The sequence below is a fragment of the Cornus florida genome, unplaced genomic scaffold, assembly GCF_030987335.1.
Source record: "Cornus florida cultivar Cherokee Brave unplaced genomic scaffold, ASM3098733v1 CherokeeBrave_3.0.0_Hap2_Chr11, whole genome shotgun sequence".
In the NCBI taxonomy this organism is placed as follows: Eukaryota; Viridiplantae; Streptophyta; class Magnoliopsida; order Cornales; family Cornaceae; genus Cornus; species Cornus florida.
In genome coordinates, this window is record NW_026775581.1 from 25,902,581 (window position 1) to 25,916,996 (window position 14,416).

General features: G+C 36.2%; 1 pseudogene; it reads left to right on the top strand.

The window, feature by feature from the left end:
- The first annotated feature begins 6,761 nt into the window (after positions 1 to 6,761).
- Positions 6,762 to 9,149, top strand: LOC132280903 (uncharacterized; annotated as a pseudogene).
- The last annotated feature ends 5,267 nt before the right edge of the window (positions 9,150 to 14,416 follow it).

Sequence of the window (14,416 nt, forward strand, 5' to 3'; positions counted from 1 at the left end):
TTTTCATCTTCTCCACTCACCTTGCACGACTATAGCTCCCATGGCAGCCCAAGGGAGGCTGTCACCACCTCTCTCCTCTTTTGAACATCATTCCTTTGTTAAAAAGTTGAAGCGCCATTACGCTTTGTGTTCGTGTTGACTATGCACTTCTTTCACCCTTATTGGAATCCATTTTTGGCCAAATTTTGAGTTTGGGTTTGAGGTCAAGTTGTGATTTTCATGGGGCTTCCTTCGGATTCATGTAGATCGTGTTGTCCCCGACAAAAACCTTCGGTTTCGGCAGATTCGGAACACTTTTCTCCCAGTGGAGATTTGGGATTTTCATCTTAAATTGAGGTAGGGGGTGTTATAATTTAAATTCTTGCTATACTACATGCTTGTGATTCTTATACAACTTGATTACATGCTTGGATTCAAAATCTAGAGATTTTATTATTTATTTTTCTTGTGAAGGATTTAATTTTCCCAGTTATCCATAACTTTGTTTAATCATGTGGCATAATAGAATATTACCCCTTGATATGTAGATTGATATATATGAAATCTAGATTATTTGGACAAGAAATGAAGATTTTATTTAATATTTATCTTGAATAAAATATTAAATCATGTGGCCTTATCTAGCTTTAAATCAACATGTGATAGCATATTATATTAGACCCTAGCATGCTCTTCAACATAGATTAAATTGAGAGTAATCGGAGAAGTTTTGAAATCTAGCAATATTTAATTTATTAGATTAATTAATTTGCTCCAAGTGTACTATTCATCCTGTTGGATTTCTGACTTAAAATTCTTGATGTGCATGCAATATAGTTTCACATATATTAAATCTAGAATATTTGATTTGGTTTTGAAGCCTTTCATTTATTATTTTTCTTGTATTAAAGTTTAATACACATGGCCGTAACTTGTATAGAATTTACTTGTATCATGCTCTTAAATCAAGTCTTGACATGTTTAATAACATATATTAATTTGGGATCATTTGGACGAGTTTCAAAATCTAGAGATTTTAATTAAATGAAATAATTAAAATCCATTCAATGGTTCTATGCACTTGATTACGTTTCCAACCTTGCATACATGATTTTCTTGACATGTTCCTTCATGTGTATTAAATTGAGAACAATCGGATAAGTTAGAGACTTACACTTACTTGTTTTACTCATATAGAACTTAGTTCACTTAGTTATAACTTGTATTCCATGGAAGTTTTAGCTTTTCATCATGTAACTAGACCCCGTGTATCTTAGTTTCATGAATGTACTTAATGAACTAGCACAATTGTCTTTGAATGATTTAATTATTCATGTATTGCTTAGAAAATAATTAAATCATTAATCTTATACTTGTGGTATTTTTACATCAATGGATTCTATGTGACATATATCCTAGTTTGTAGTTTATGAGGATGCATACTATGATTTCTTGATATTTCACATGCGATGTTAATTGATAACTTGGGGCATGACTTGTATATTTCCAAAATCATAGTTGTGCATAAAACGTGTCCAATGCATTACTTGTGTCTTAATGCTATCTTGACTTGCACAACATATTGATTTTTAAAACTTGGTGATATCAATCAAAATTGACATAGCTAGAACTTGGTTCTAGTACGGGGGAAAGTCCTTCTACACTATAGTGCGTACTTGGGGAAGGTACCCATGGGTTAGTAGCCCTAAAGTGATCCCAAGATTCCGGTTTTCTATGGTACGCACTCGGGGAAGGTACCCATGGGTTAGTAGCCCTAAAGTGATCACATGAGAACGGTTTTAATCCGGGCGATATCCAAGTTTCCACATTGGTTGATTTCACTCTTTAAATTTCAAGTTGCTATTCCTTGAAGATTTGAAGCTCTTTTCTTGTTATATGAAATGTTCCAACATTGTTTGATTACATTGATACTATGCCTTATCTTTGATTTCATGCCTTGTCCTTATCGTACTAATTGAATTGTTTCAAACTTGTTAAACTTCTTAGTTACCCTGTTTCATGTTACTTGATACTACCATGACTTAGGAATGATCCTTTACGTGTAACTTGACTTAGATTCTAGGTGGCATGGACCGCGAGTAATGATTTATATCAACATGCAAATCTCCAAACTCTTAGATTTCTAGAGTTATCTTTTAAAGACCTAAGAACCTTGTCTTGTTTTATGGAGTATTTTCCCACCATGTTTAACTGCATAGATGTTATGCTTACTTGTGTATTTAGATCTTATTTAGCATACTTGGAACTGCACACTTGCTTCTTGTACCTAGATTCCGTTTAGTGTACTCTTGTCTTGTATACTTGCCTTGTGTGTTTCCCATCTTGTTAGTATGCCTGTGTTTTGTATACTTACCTCACATGCTTTCATCTTCGTTTAGTACACTTGTAACCGGTATGCTTGTATGTCATGTAATTCATTTCAACTGCATGAGTAGCTTAGGATGATCCCTGAGTCTAATCTTCGACATCGACGTTAGGTGGCATGATCCCTTTTAAATTATATCATGTTAGTCCTAAAAATCTCTAAAGATATCGAGTCGATGCATGCTCATTCTCTACGAGTAAACTTGTTTACTTACCCCGAAGTTACTGGGGGATTTGATCAGGTATGAAGACATGGTTCGTGATGTTTGCTGTTCGTTGGGATGGTTTCTAGCTTTTCAGTTTCTATTTCATGCAAATGTTTGCATGGAATATCATTTTATAGCCTTTTGAATAAAACTTGTATTATGTGCTTAAGCACACTTTTTGATATTCATTCTATGTATATAATTTGTGGCCAAGGGCCAAACATTATTTGAAATTCATGAATATTCATGAATGTTGAATTTTGCCTTTAATGAGAAAAGTATGAAAATTAGGGTTTCGATATGTCATTTTCGCACCGGTGTATGCATTGTGTATGTAATTCATCCTTTAGCATTCATTTTCCATATGATAGGTGTGGCCAAGGGCCAAACACCATTTAGTGTTCATTTTTGCATATTAGTTCACATATTGCATTTTTGGGCTAAATAGTAGAAACCGAACCTTTAAGGGTTCATTTTCAAATTGGGTGGTGTAAAGTGTGTTGCGGCACCTCCACTAGGTCTCATTTATCTTGTATGAAGTGTGGCAAAGGGCCAAATGGTCATTTGAAACCAATTCCTAATTTTGGTTTTCATTTTTCCCATTTCAAGTCCATTTTTACCTTTTTGGTTGTTGGGGGGTCGAATTTTGCATCGATGGTATTTTTAAGTCATGGACCATTTTAGCACATCCCAATAGGTAAGTTACGTTTGTGTTCATAATCGTGTTCAAGAAAAACCTCTTCCTTTGTGAATTGAGCCTCATAGGGATTCATTTTGACATTTAGTTACATAATTTGGTTTAGGGGCACTTTGGGGTTTTTGTTCAGGAAATAAATTCCGGTCTCCTCATGGTCACTTAGAAAACGTGATTTTAGGGGGGGTTTCTTTTTTGTGTTTTTCCAGAAAATGTTTCTTGGTGCCGGAAATCCATCGCAAAGTTCAGCTTTCTGTTTTTCATTTAGCAGCTTTTTGAACCCTCATAATCAGATTTCTTGGAGGGGCATTTTGGGCATTTTTTAGTGAGTTTTTTTTTCATTTCTATCCGCTAGGTCGGGTAGAAAACTCAATTTTCAGGAGGGGTTTCTTCTTTGTGTTTTTCCAGAAAAATTCGTTTGGTAGCCCGTTTTCAATCTCAGATCCTGTAGCAGCTTTTTACCCTCTTGGTCTAGACTGATCTAGGGGCATTTTGGGAATTTTTTTTGAAAAATAAATTCCGTTCTTGACATGATCACATAGAAAACATGATTTTAGGTGGGGTTTCTTCATAACATTTTTCCAGAAAATGTTATCTCTGACCCGAAAACCCCGCGCCAAAATCTGATTTCCTGTGCTCATTTGCACTATTTGAACAAGTCTGTTGTAGGGGGATTTTGGGGATTTTACGTCAAAAATAAATTTTTCTTTTGACAGAGTCAACTTGGAAAAATTATTTTAAGTGGGGTTTCTTCTTCGTGTTTTTCCAGAAAACATCGTTTAGTACCTCAAAACGGCACACAAACTTCAGCATTTTTCCCAAGTTACTATTCACGGCCGCGGCGACGTCAAAACTTTGTTTTGACTTTTCTCTTCCATCCGGACTCCGAATCAAGTGATTCTTGAGTCTAACTTGATTAATTTTTCACTATCTTCCCAGCGATGTGCTCGGTAGCACCCGATTTTATATTTTTTTAGAAATGACCATTTTGCCCTTGAGGCTATTTTTGTCCCCTTTTTGTGTAATTCGCTTCTACTACTTTCTTTTGAGTCCCGTGACTTCACGGGAAGTCATGGATGTGTCTTGAGAATAATTTACATTCTAGGGATGTCATTTCTATGTAAAATGACTATTTTGCCCCTGGGGGCTTATCTGTCATATTTTTGACCTTTTGCTTCCGCATCAATTCTCATTGAGTTCCACGACCTCATGGAAGGTCACTTTGACTTCATAGAGTCTTGTTTTCTATTTTTGCTTCCTTCAATTGATAAAAAAGATCATCAATTCTGGGTGAAGGATACTTATTACGAATAGTAACCTTGTTCAATTCCCTGTAATCTATACATAGGCGAAGTGAGCCATCCTTCTTCTTCACAAACAGAACTGGTGCTCCCCGGGGTGAAGTACTCCTACGAATAAAATCCTGGCTGAGTAATTGCTAAATCTGATCCATCAGCTCTCGCATTTCCACTGGTGCCATCCTATATGGTGCCCTAGAAATAAGCGTAGTGCCTGAAGCTAAGTCAATCACAAAGTCTATCTCGTGACTAGGTGGCAACCCTGAAATCTCCTGAAACACATCCAGAAAGTCCTGTACGATTGGTATGCTATCCAATGACACAGTAATCTCCTCCTCCATACGGAACAAATATGTGCTAGTGACCCCGTTAGACCATGGCATAGCAATGACATACATATCCTGACCAGGTATGGTGAACACAACAGACCTATCATAACAATTAACTTGGGCATGGTAGTGTGATAACCAATCCATCCCAAGTATCACATCATAAGTGTGCATGTCTGAGACTACCAATATCTAGTGTTACAGGCCCATCACTCTCATGTAAAATGGTTGTATTGCGTAAAGGTATAGAAATACCCTGAGGTTTACTGCATACCCGCGTCGTCATCCCAGATAAAGTAACAAAAGATATAGATACAAATGAGTGTGTAGCACCCGTATCAAATAAAACATGACCCAATGATCTATTAATAAGAAACATACCCTCACCAGCCTGAGGTGCCTGAACATCCTGCGGCATAGGGTAAAAAACCCTGTCGTAATGCAACTGCTGCGGTGCCTGTCCCTAAGGCTTTGGTGGTGCCAGTAATGCCGGATATATCTGTCCCTGAATTCGTGGAACCTATGGAGCGGGTAAAGGTACCGGTGCCTAGGGGCGGAGGGACCTAATGCCCGGGGGGGCACATGCCCCCCCTAATTTTTTTATTTTTTTATTATTATATATAAATTTTATAAAATTTTCAAATTTGCCCCCCCTCAAAAAAAAATTTGTTCACATATTGAGGGGCGGTTCAGTCATTCCACTCATAAAATACTGAAGGATAAGTGATCGGCATGCCGCATAACCTAAGCCGTTCTTTTTGTTTCGGGAAAGTGCAAAGGCAGAACAATATATTCCACTTTACATCCACTGGACCACTTTTGCTTCTTGGATTCTTCTATACTCCAGTCTACATCTATAAAATCAAAAGAGAATTAGCCTTGCTTTGCTATCAGTCTGTCATTGATTTCCCAGGTAAAACTTGTTTTTTTTATTTTTATTTTTACACAATTTGGAAACCCTAATTTTTTTTTGGGAATTTTGATCTTACTTGAATTGTGAATATATATAACAAAATTTATTATTTGTAAATTGTAAGCGAATTTATGTTGATTTTATATAGCATAATAATATTATATGCTACATATTGATCTTGAAATGGTTCATACCTGTCCTATGAGACGGATGATGTGTTTGATGACAATTGAAAATTTGAAATCGCAATTAAAATAAAACAAACAATAGCATGTCAGCAACAGCCCATGTGGGCGTTTGCTTTAATTTTGCAAATATATTCCTCCACTAGCTACAGCCATCCAGCCCATCCTTGAACTTTTAAATTTTACAGGAAACATTTTATTGTGAACTAATCAAGAATTAAAGCCAGTAAAGTAATAAGAAATAAAGTTCAAGAATTCACTTGAGAAACTCATAAATGTATATTATATATTTAAACACATGTGTGTTAGTGTGCGTAGTTTGTAAAGAGAGAATTATATGTGTGTGATTCTATGAATACTGAATACTATCCAAAGATATAGATTATGTATTTGGGCCATTTCGCTGTGTTATATATAATGAATACTATCCAAAGGATAGTGATGGTTGCTGGCAAGTTAGAAAATTTGTTGCTGTTGAGATCTAAGAATTGAGTTCCAAGGACACCAAACTAACAATTTCGCTGGGCACATTTGTTATATTGCATTTTTTGATATGTAATTCCCTCATGCTACTTGATAACTGTAATGACAAAATGCTTGAGATCCCACATATTATAATTAAGTTCTCTAAAATTTTAAAAGAAATATAATTTACATTTTGGAACATCTATACTTAATAATTAATATGATAAATAGAGTGAGTAATTGTAATTTACAATCATAAATTTCTTCTTTTTTTCCCCTAAATAATCTATTTATTTTTTAAACAGTTATGCAGAAAAAAATTGATCAATTCTATAAAAGAAAGTCAGAGTTGACATCTTCTATAGAGAGAAATGACGTCAACTTTTCTATAGAGAGAAATGATGATAGTTTAAAGCAAAGCTATTTCGACATTCACTTGGAGGAACTTTAAGCAGATCCAGGACTACGAGCTCGAATCATGGATTACCATCCTAATATTTGAGACGAACTTCGTAGAGTATATTATCTGAAAAGCCCTTGTCAGCCTAAGACTCATAAATTTCCTTATAGGAATTTCGGGAAAGGGTTACGTCGTTTCAACCCTGTTTAGTTTAGCGAATATTCTAATTGGCTAGAATATAGCATAGCCAAAGATGCAGTATTTTGCCTATGCTGCTTCCTTTTCAAGCCAGATATTGGAGAACAATCAGGAGGTGACTCTTTTGTGGGTGAGGGGTTTTCAAATTGGAAGAAGAAGGAAAAACTCAAAGTTCATGTTGGAGGTCCCAATAGTGCCCACAACCAAGCTTATAGATCTTGTGAAGCTTTGGTGAACCAAAAGCAATACATTCAAACAATTTTTTTCAAGCAGTCAGACCAAGCTAATATTGAATATCGAACTCATTTGACTGCATCAGTTGATTGTATCTAATATCTTTTGTAGCAAGGACTTGCATTTCGTGGCCACAATGAAGCTGATGATTCAAACAATCAAGGGAACTTTCTTACACTTTTGAGATTTCATCCTCATCACAATAAGGATGTTAAAGCTGTTGTATTAGAAAATGCTACTTCAGATATGAAATTAACATCACCCGAGATTCAAAAAGAAATTATTAATTCCATTGCAACAGAGATAATTAATTTTATTATTAGAGATATTGGAGATGCATTTTTCTCTATTTTAATTGATGAGTCTCGTGATGTATCAACAAAGGAGCAAATGGCTATTGTGTTACGTTATGTGAAGAATGGGAGTATCATTGAGCGTTTTATTGGTATAGTATATGTTACAGATACAACTGCTCTCTCACTTAAGGTAGCGATTGATAATGTATTTTCAACACATGGATTGTGCATTTCTAGATTGCGTGGGCAAGGTTATGATGGGGCTAGCAATATGCAAGGCGAGTTCAACGGTCTCAAAACACTTATTCTGAAAGAGAATGAATTTGCCTTTTTTGTTCATTGTTTTGCTCACCAACTTCAGTTGGCTCTTGTTGTTATGGCAAAGAATCATGATCAGATTTCCACATTTTTCTTATTTGTTGCTAATGTGGTGAATGTAGTTGGAGCCTCATGTAAACGTCATGATATGCTTCGAGAGAAACAAATTGCAAAAGTTATTGAAGAACTTAACAATGGTGAACTTTCAAGTGGCAAGGCTTAAATCAGAGTACTTCTCTTATACGTGCAGGAGACACTCGTTGGGGCTCACATTATGGTACTTTAATGAGCTTAATTACAATGTTCTCATCTGTAATTGATGTTCTTGAGATTATCGAAACGGGTGGATTTAGATCCGATCAAAGAGGTGAAGCAACTATTCTACTTAGGACAATACAATCCTTTAATGTTGTATTCAGTCTCCATTTGATGAAGGCAGTGTTGGAAATGACAAATGAATTATCAAAAGCACTACAAAGAAAAGATCAAGATATCGTGAATGCTATGTGTTTAGTCAAAGTATGTAAGCAATGACTACAAATGATGAGGGATGAGGGATGGGATTCTTTACTCGAAGAAGTTTCTTCATTTTGTGAGAGACATGGGATTGATGTTCCCAACATGGATGGCATTTTCTTTGCTCAAGGTCGACGACGACAGAATGTGAAAGAAATGACAAACTTGCATTACTATCGTGTTGAGTTGTTTTATTCTTTGATAGATATACAACTTCAAGAGTTAAACAGTCGTTTTAGTGAGACTAATACCGAGTTACTTCTTTGTATGGCATGTTTATGTCCAAATGATTCATTCTTTGCTTTTGACAAGCAAAAGATAATTCGCTTTGCTGAATATTATCCCAAAGAATTTTCTACAATCAAGCTCAAAGAACTTCATAGTCAACTTGAGACTTATATTCTTGATGTGCGCTCTAATAGTAGTTTTGAAGGATTGAAAGGGATTTCTGCTCTTGCAAAAAAAAATGGTGGAGGTAAAAAAGGATAAGGTGTATCCATTGGTGTATTTGCTTGTGACATTGGCGTTAATCTTACCAGTTGCGACTGCCACGGTTGAAAGGGCATTTTCTGCTATGAATATTGTAAAGAATGAATTGCGTAATCGGATGGGAGATCAATTTATGAATGATAGCTTGGTTATATATGTTGAAAAAAATATATTTAGGAGCATAGATAATGAGGCTATCATGCAGCGCTTTCAAAAAATGAAATCCCGTCAAGGACAGTTGTAATGCATTCAATGAAAATATTATCAAAATCTATATTTTGGTTCTTATATTTGTCAAATAAACTCCTGGTTTTTATATTACTTTGTTCTTTTCACTTGAATAATGAATTCTTTTATTTAAATTTTTATTCACATTACTAAAAAACATCTTGTTTCCTTGTTAGTTTAAGATATAAATAATTAAATAAAATCTTGTTTGCTTTGGTTGTCAGGATTCACGAAGTGCTTGGAGTTGGAGTTTATGGAGTATGATTGATTTGGCATGGCTCAAAATTCAATCGGTATCTCAGCATACATAGGTGATTCTTTTTTTTACTTTAAATTAGTATTAGTATTAAATTAGATCAAGAATATTATGCTATTACTTGAGAATTTTGTGATTTTGCTATGGTTTTTTTTTTTTTTTTTTTTTTTTTTTTTTTTTTTTTTTTTTTTTTTTTTTTGCCTTTTCATGTGAAAAAAACTATATTTGTCATGTTAGTCGGGTGTTTTTTTTTTTCTTCGTCAAATACACTACACCCCCCCTAAAATGAAATCCTGGCTCTGCCCCTGCCGGTGCCCTCTATCCCTGCTACACATGTTATCCCTATCCCTGTCCTGCTTTAAGACACTGCCTAGAAGTATGACCATGCTCTCCATAAGTGTAACAACTACCCTGAAAAGTGCCAAATGGCCTCCTCTATCTGTTAGCCTGTGGCTGACCCTGTCCTGCCTGTGGTCCCCTATTCTGCTGCCTCTGAATAGGTGCCCCATCACTGTGAGCATCAGAACCACCCTTGTGCTTCTTCCAAGACTGTTGTCCCTGGAATCTACCTTTGTCATTCTGTCAGTGTCCATTTCCATTCCCTTTCTCAGCTGACTGATTTGTAGAGTCTTTGTCACCCCGTTTCTCACCCTTATCCTGTCTGAAGTCCACGGTCAACTGATACTGCTAGAGAGCGGTGGCTACCACCTGAGCATAAGTAGTGTAAGCTGGAATACCTGTAATAGCTCGCTTAATAGACCACATCAGTCCCTTAACAAAACTATTGCACTTCTTCTCCTCTGTATCCACCTCATCTAAAGCAAAAAGAGATAAGCGCGTAAACTTCTACTCATACTCTGCCACTGTTATGTTTCCTTATTGCAGATTAAGGAACTTTGTCTTTATAACTACCCTGACTGCATAAGGAAAGTATTTCTCATCAAAGCGTGCATTGAACTGATCATAAGTCAATGACATCCTCTCCTCTGCGGTGGTAACTGACTCCCACCACTGTAGTGCATCTCCAACTAGCTTGAAGGTAGCAAGCATCTGCTTCTGAACCTCCGTGGACTTAACCAGGCGAAGATATCACTTGATGTCCTATTTCCACTGGTGAGCTGCTTTTGCATCGGTGGAGCTTGAGAACTCAGGTGGACTCCCTTTTATAAAAGAACTCCTAACATTTTCCCACGTATCAGTCTAAACCACTGGTGCTGGTATAGGTGCCTACTGAACCTGTGGTTAATTTCAGAGTGTAGCTGTTACCCCTGCTTCTATAGCCCGAGCAATGAGGTCATTGCTATAAGGAAGATACTCTGAATCTCCTCCTTGATCCTAAGTCTACTAAACTTCCTCCTACTCTTCATAAAACTGACCATTATCATCCTGAAACCCAGGCAATTGCTGCTCGTCCTCCATTTGCTGACGTCGTAGGAGGTCTTGCTGCCTACGTGCCGCTTCCCTTCGTCGCTTATTGTTTCATCTAGTTCTAGCGTTAACCATGCTATTAACATAGGAAGACCGACGTCAGTACGATTTAATCCAAACCGTAAAGGAATACAACGAATCCTAAACTTAAGCTCTAAACAAGAGAAAACGCTACACGGAAGTCTTAAACGATAGAATCCTAAAGACACTGAACTTGAAGTGCTTTGATACCAACTGTGATACTCCTCAATTCTAGAGCCACGGGGGATCAAGTCCAAGCATAGATCCGAGGGATACCAAACAATTAATATGTAATTGAACATAGAATACAAAAGAATAATAGGAATTGAACAATAAACGCTGAAAGAATTCTAAATTAAAAATCCTCAAAAACATAATTGAAATCTAATAATCCAAAACCTCCATTAATTACCAACTTGGGAATCCATCTAATGGACCCCTAATAATATCCCAAACTGAAACGGAAACAACTGAAATAAAAATCCAAAGCTAAACATAAAAAGCAGTCCTACGTAGTCGAAGGAATGAGTGACTGTATCTGCTCAGCATGATCAAGCTCTAAGCCTGGAGCTGACGAACACCTGAAAAAATAAAAGAGTGGGTCAGGCCCACATGCAAATTCTATCCTATTACAATCCATACAGAAACCCGATACGCAGATACATCCCAGATAGCTCAACAATAACTAAAATAGTCTATATATGTATAAATACACACTATAGGACGCTCACTAGCCCAATAAGTCTGTCGCAGCCTAAGTAGAGATACCATGCAAATCGCACATAACGTGGCCATGTGTACCTAGACCTACCAGAGAATAGCAACTATGTCCAGTTATCCATCCTAGGTGATATACGCACCCTAACCATGATCCTGAGACTCAAGCTCATATCACGGCACTATAATCATCCATCTGGTGTAGTGGCCTGACATATGTATAAAATCCATCCATAAACCAAAGTATGTCATTCAATTGTTTATTGACCTGACACCAATATGAGTAAGACTTAACCTTTATGGTTAATCCATACCTCGATCCAGATTAGGTAGGACTTAGTGTTTAAACTAATCCATCCCTAGTATGCCACCGTCCCATACTGGTGCATACAATCCTCCAACTAAAATAGTTGATAAAATAGTAATAAGTACTGATCAACCATACCCCAAGATATGCATAAATAAAGTTTAATACGTATATAACCATATTAGGCATTCATTATAAGACCTAAAAATCATCTTCAAATCCTTTAAATTTCTAAAACAAAGCTAAGCATTTAAATCCTCCAAACAGTCCATAAATTGATGTAGTTTACATAAATTAAAACATCAAGTGCTCCAATTTAAGCATAAGTATTTCAGATGATCAACTATGCTTAGTACAGTGCTGTAACATGATTAACAGTATTAAATCATTTAAATATGAATTGCTAAAAATTTTAGTAAACAATTTAAATTAATTGACCAACCTTCCACATGCAAGTTTTCTGTTTAACCTTATGTTGTTTCATGCTTCAACATATTAATATTAACATGCTTCCCGGTAGTTTTTACATATCTGTAACAGGTATATACATCATTCACAGCAACTAAAACAACTTAGAAAGCCCCCTACTAACCAAAGCAAACTCAGAAACACGAAAAACCAAAGAAAGGAGAAAGGAGCCGCCTCCCAAAACAAGGGAGCCAGCTCTCCCTTTGGTGGAGCCGGCTCCACCCTTGTGAGAGCCAGCTCTCTCATCCTTAGGGCTAACTCCCTCCTTTGGAGAGCAGGCTCTCTCCCTCTGAGAGTCGTAATGCCTAAACTGTTCATCTTCTTCGCCTCCGGCGAAGTTCAGAGCCTCCGTGCATTACCAACATGAATTTGAAACAAATTTGTAATCAACCAAATCAAGATTTAAGCAAGAACATGTATTAACATCAAACAGTTTAATTCAACACAATTTAAATTCAATGCAAACATGCTTAAAAGATCATTTTTAACGTTAATTTAAAACCCTGGAGACTACCTAGGTATGCATAAAACACAGGTTTAAAGGAAGGAGTTTGAATAGGAATTTGCCTTTAGGTTTCAGTTCAAAACCTTAAACTATCTGCTCTAATAACTCCGGCGACCTTAATTGCTTTCACCGACCTCTGTTGCTCCTGGTTCAACCCACGAGCAAGCGTCAACTATCCCTCCTTGGTTCAGTCTTTGTTCGTGGCAAAAACCCCTAAATCTTTCTCTCTACCTCCAGTTACGGGAAAAAGGTTCTAAACCCTTGTAGACACAAAATGATGTATATATAGGCTTCTCTCATAACCTAATATTTAATCATACTTAGAGAAGGAAACCCTTTCTCTAAGTCGGCTAACCCACGATGTCATAAAACATAAAACCCTAATTTCACATTAAAAATAATAACACTTATAAAATCCAATTAATTCATTTAAATAAATTAATAAACCCTTTAAACAATTAAAACTAATTTGATCCAATTAAAAAAAAAATAAAAATACAATTGAAGTAACAATTAAATAAACAATGCAATTAAAACAAACAATCAATCAATTAATTAAAATAAACAGGAAACTAAACACATAAACAAATAAAAATGCAATAAAATAAAACTTACAATGCTGAGACTATCCTTTTAAAATTTAGAGGTATTACACAACATACAAATGCTAAGTTTAACGTTGATAGCTCGACAGCATGCTAAGTTTAACGTCGATAGTTTAACGAAAACCTGACCTCTCTAGTCCAACTAAATAGGATCATGAAGTTCTACTGGCTCCACTGTGCCTCTCTACACACTACCCTCTATGTAGGGTTTCAGTCTCTATCCGTTGACCTTAGACAATATTCCAGTCTTACAATCTTGTATCTCAATTGCACCGTAAGGTGTAACAGAAATAACCATATATGGACCTTCCCAACGTGACTTTAACTTTCCAGGAAAAAGATTCACTTATGTATTAAATAACCAAACCTTCTTCCTAGGCTCAAAAGTTTTACACAAGATATGCTTGTCATGAAATGCCTTAGTCTTAGATTTATAAACCTTAGCCCTCTCATAAGCATCATTACGTAATTCTTCAAGCTCAGTTAGTTAAAGCTTCCTGTTAGAACCAGTAGATGTCATATCAAAGTTGAGCTTTTTTATTGCCCAAAAAGCTCTGTGTTCTAACTCTACAGGAAGATGGCACCCTTTACCATAGACAAGATGGTAAGGTGACATACCAATCAGAGTCTTATATACTATTCGGTAAGCCCACAAAGCATCGTTCAGTCTAAAAGACTAATCTTTACGATTTGGCTTAACCGTTTTCTCAAGAATTCTCTTAATTTCACGATTGGAAAGCTTAACTTGGCCACTTATTTGGGGATGATAGGGAGAAGCAACTTTATGACTGACGGAGTATCTTTGTACCAAAGAACGAAAATACTTATTACAGAAGTGAGCACCCCATCACTAATAATAGCTCGTGGCATACCAAACTAACTAAAAATGTTCGTTTAAATGAACTCAATCACGACTGCGTGATCAGCGGTTTTAGTAATTACTGCTTCAACCCATTTAGACACATAATCAATAGCC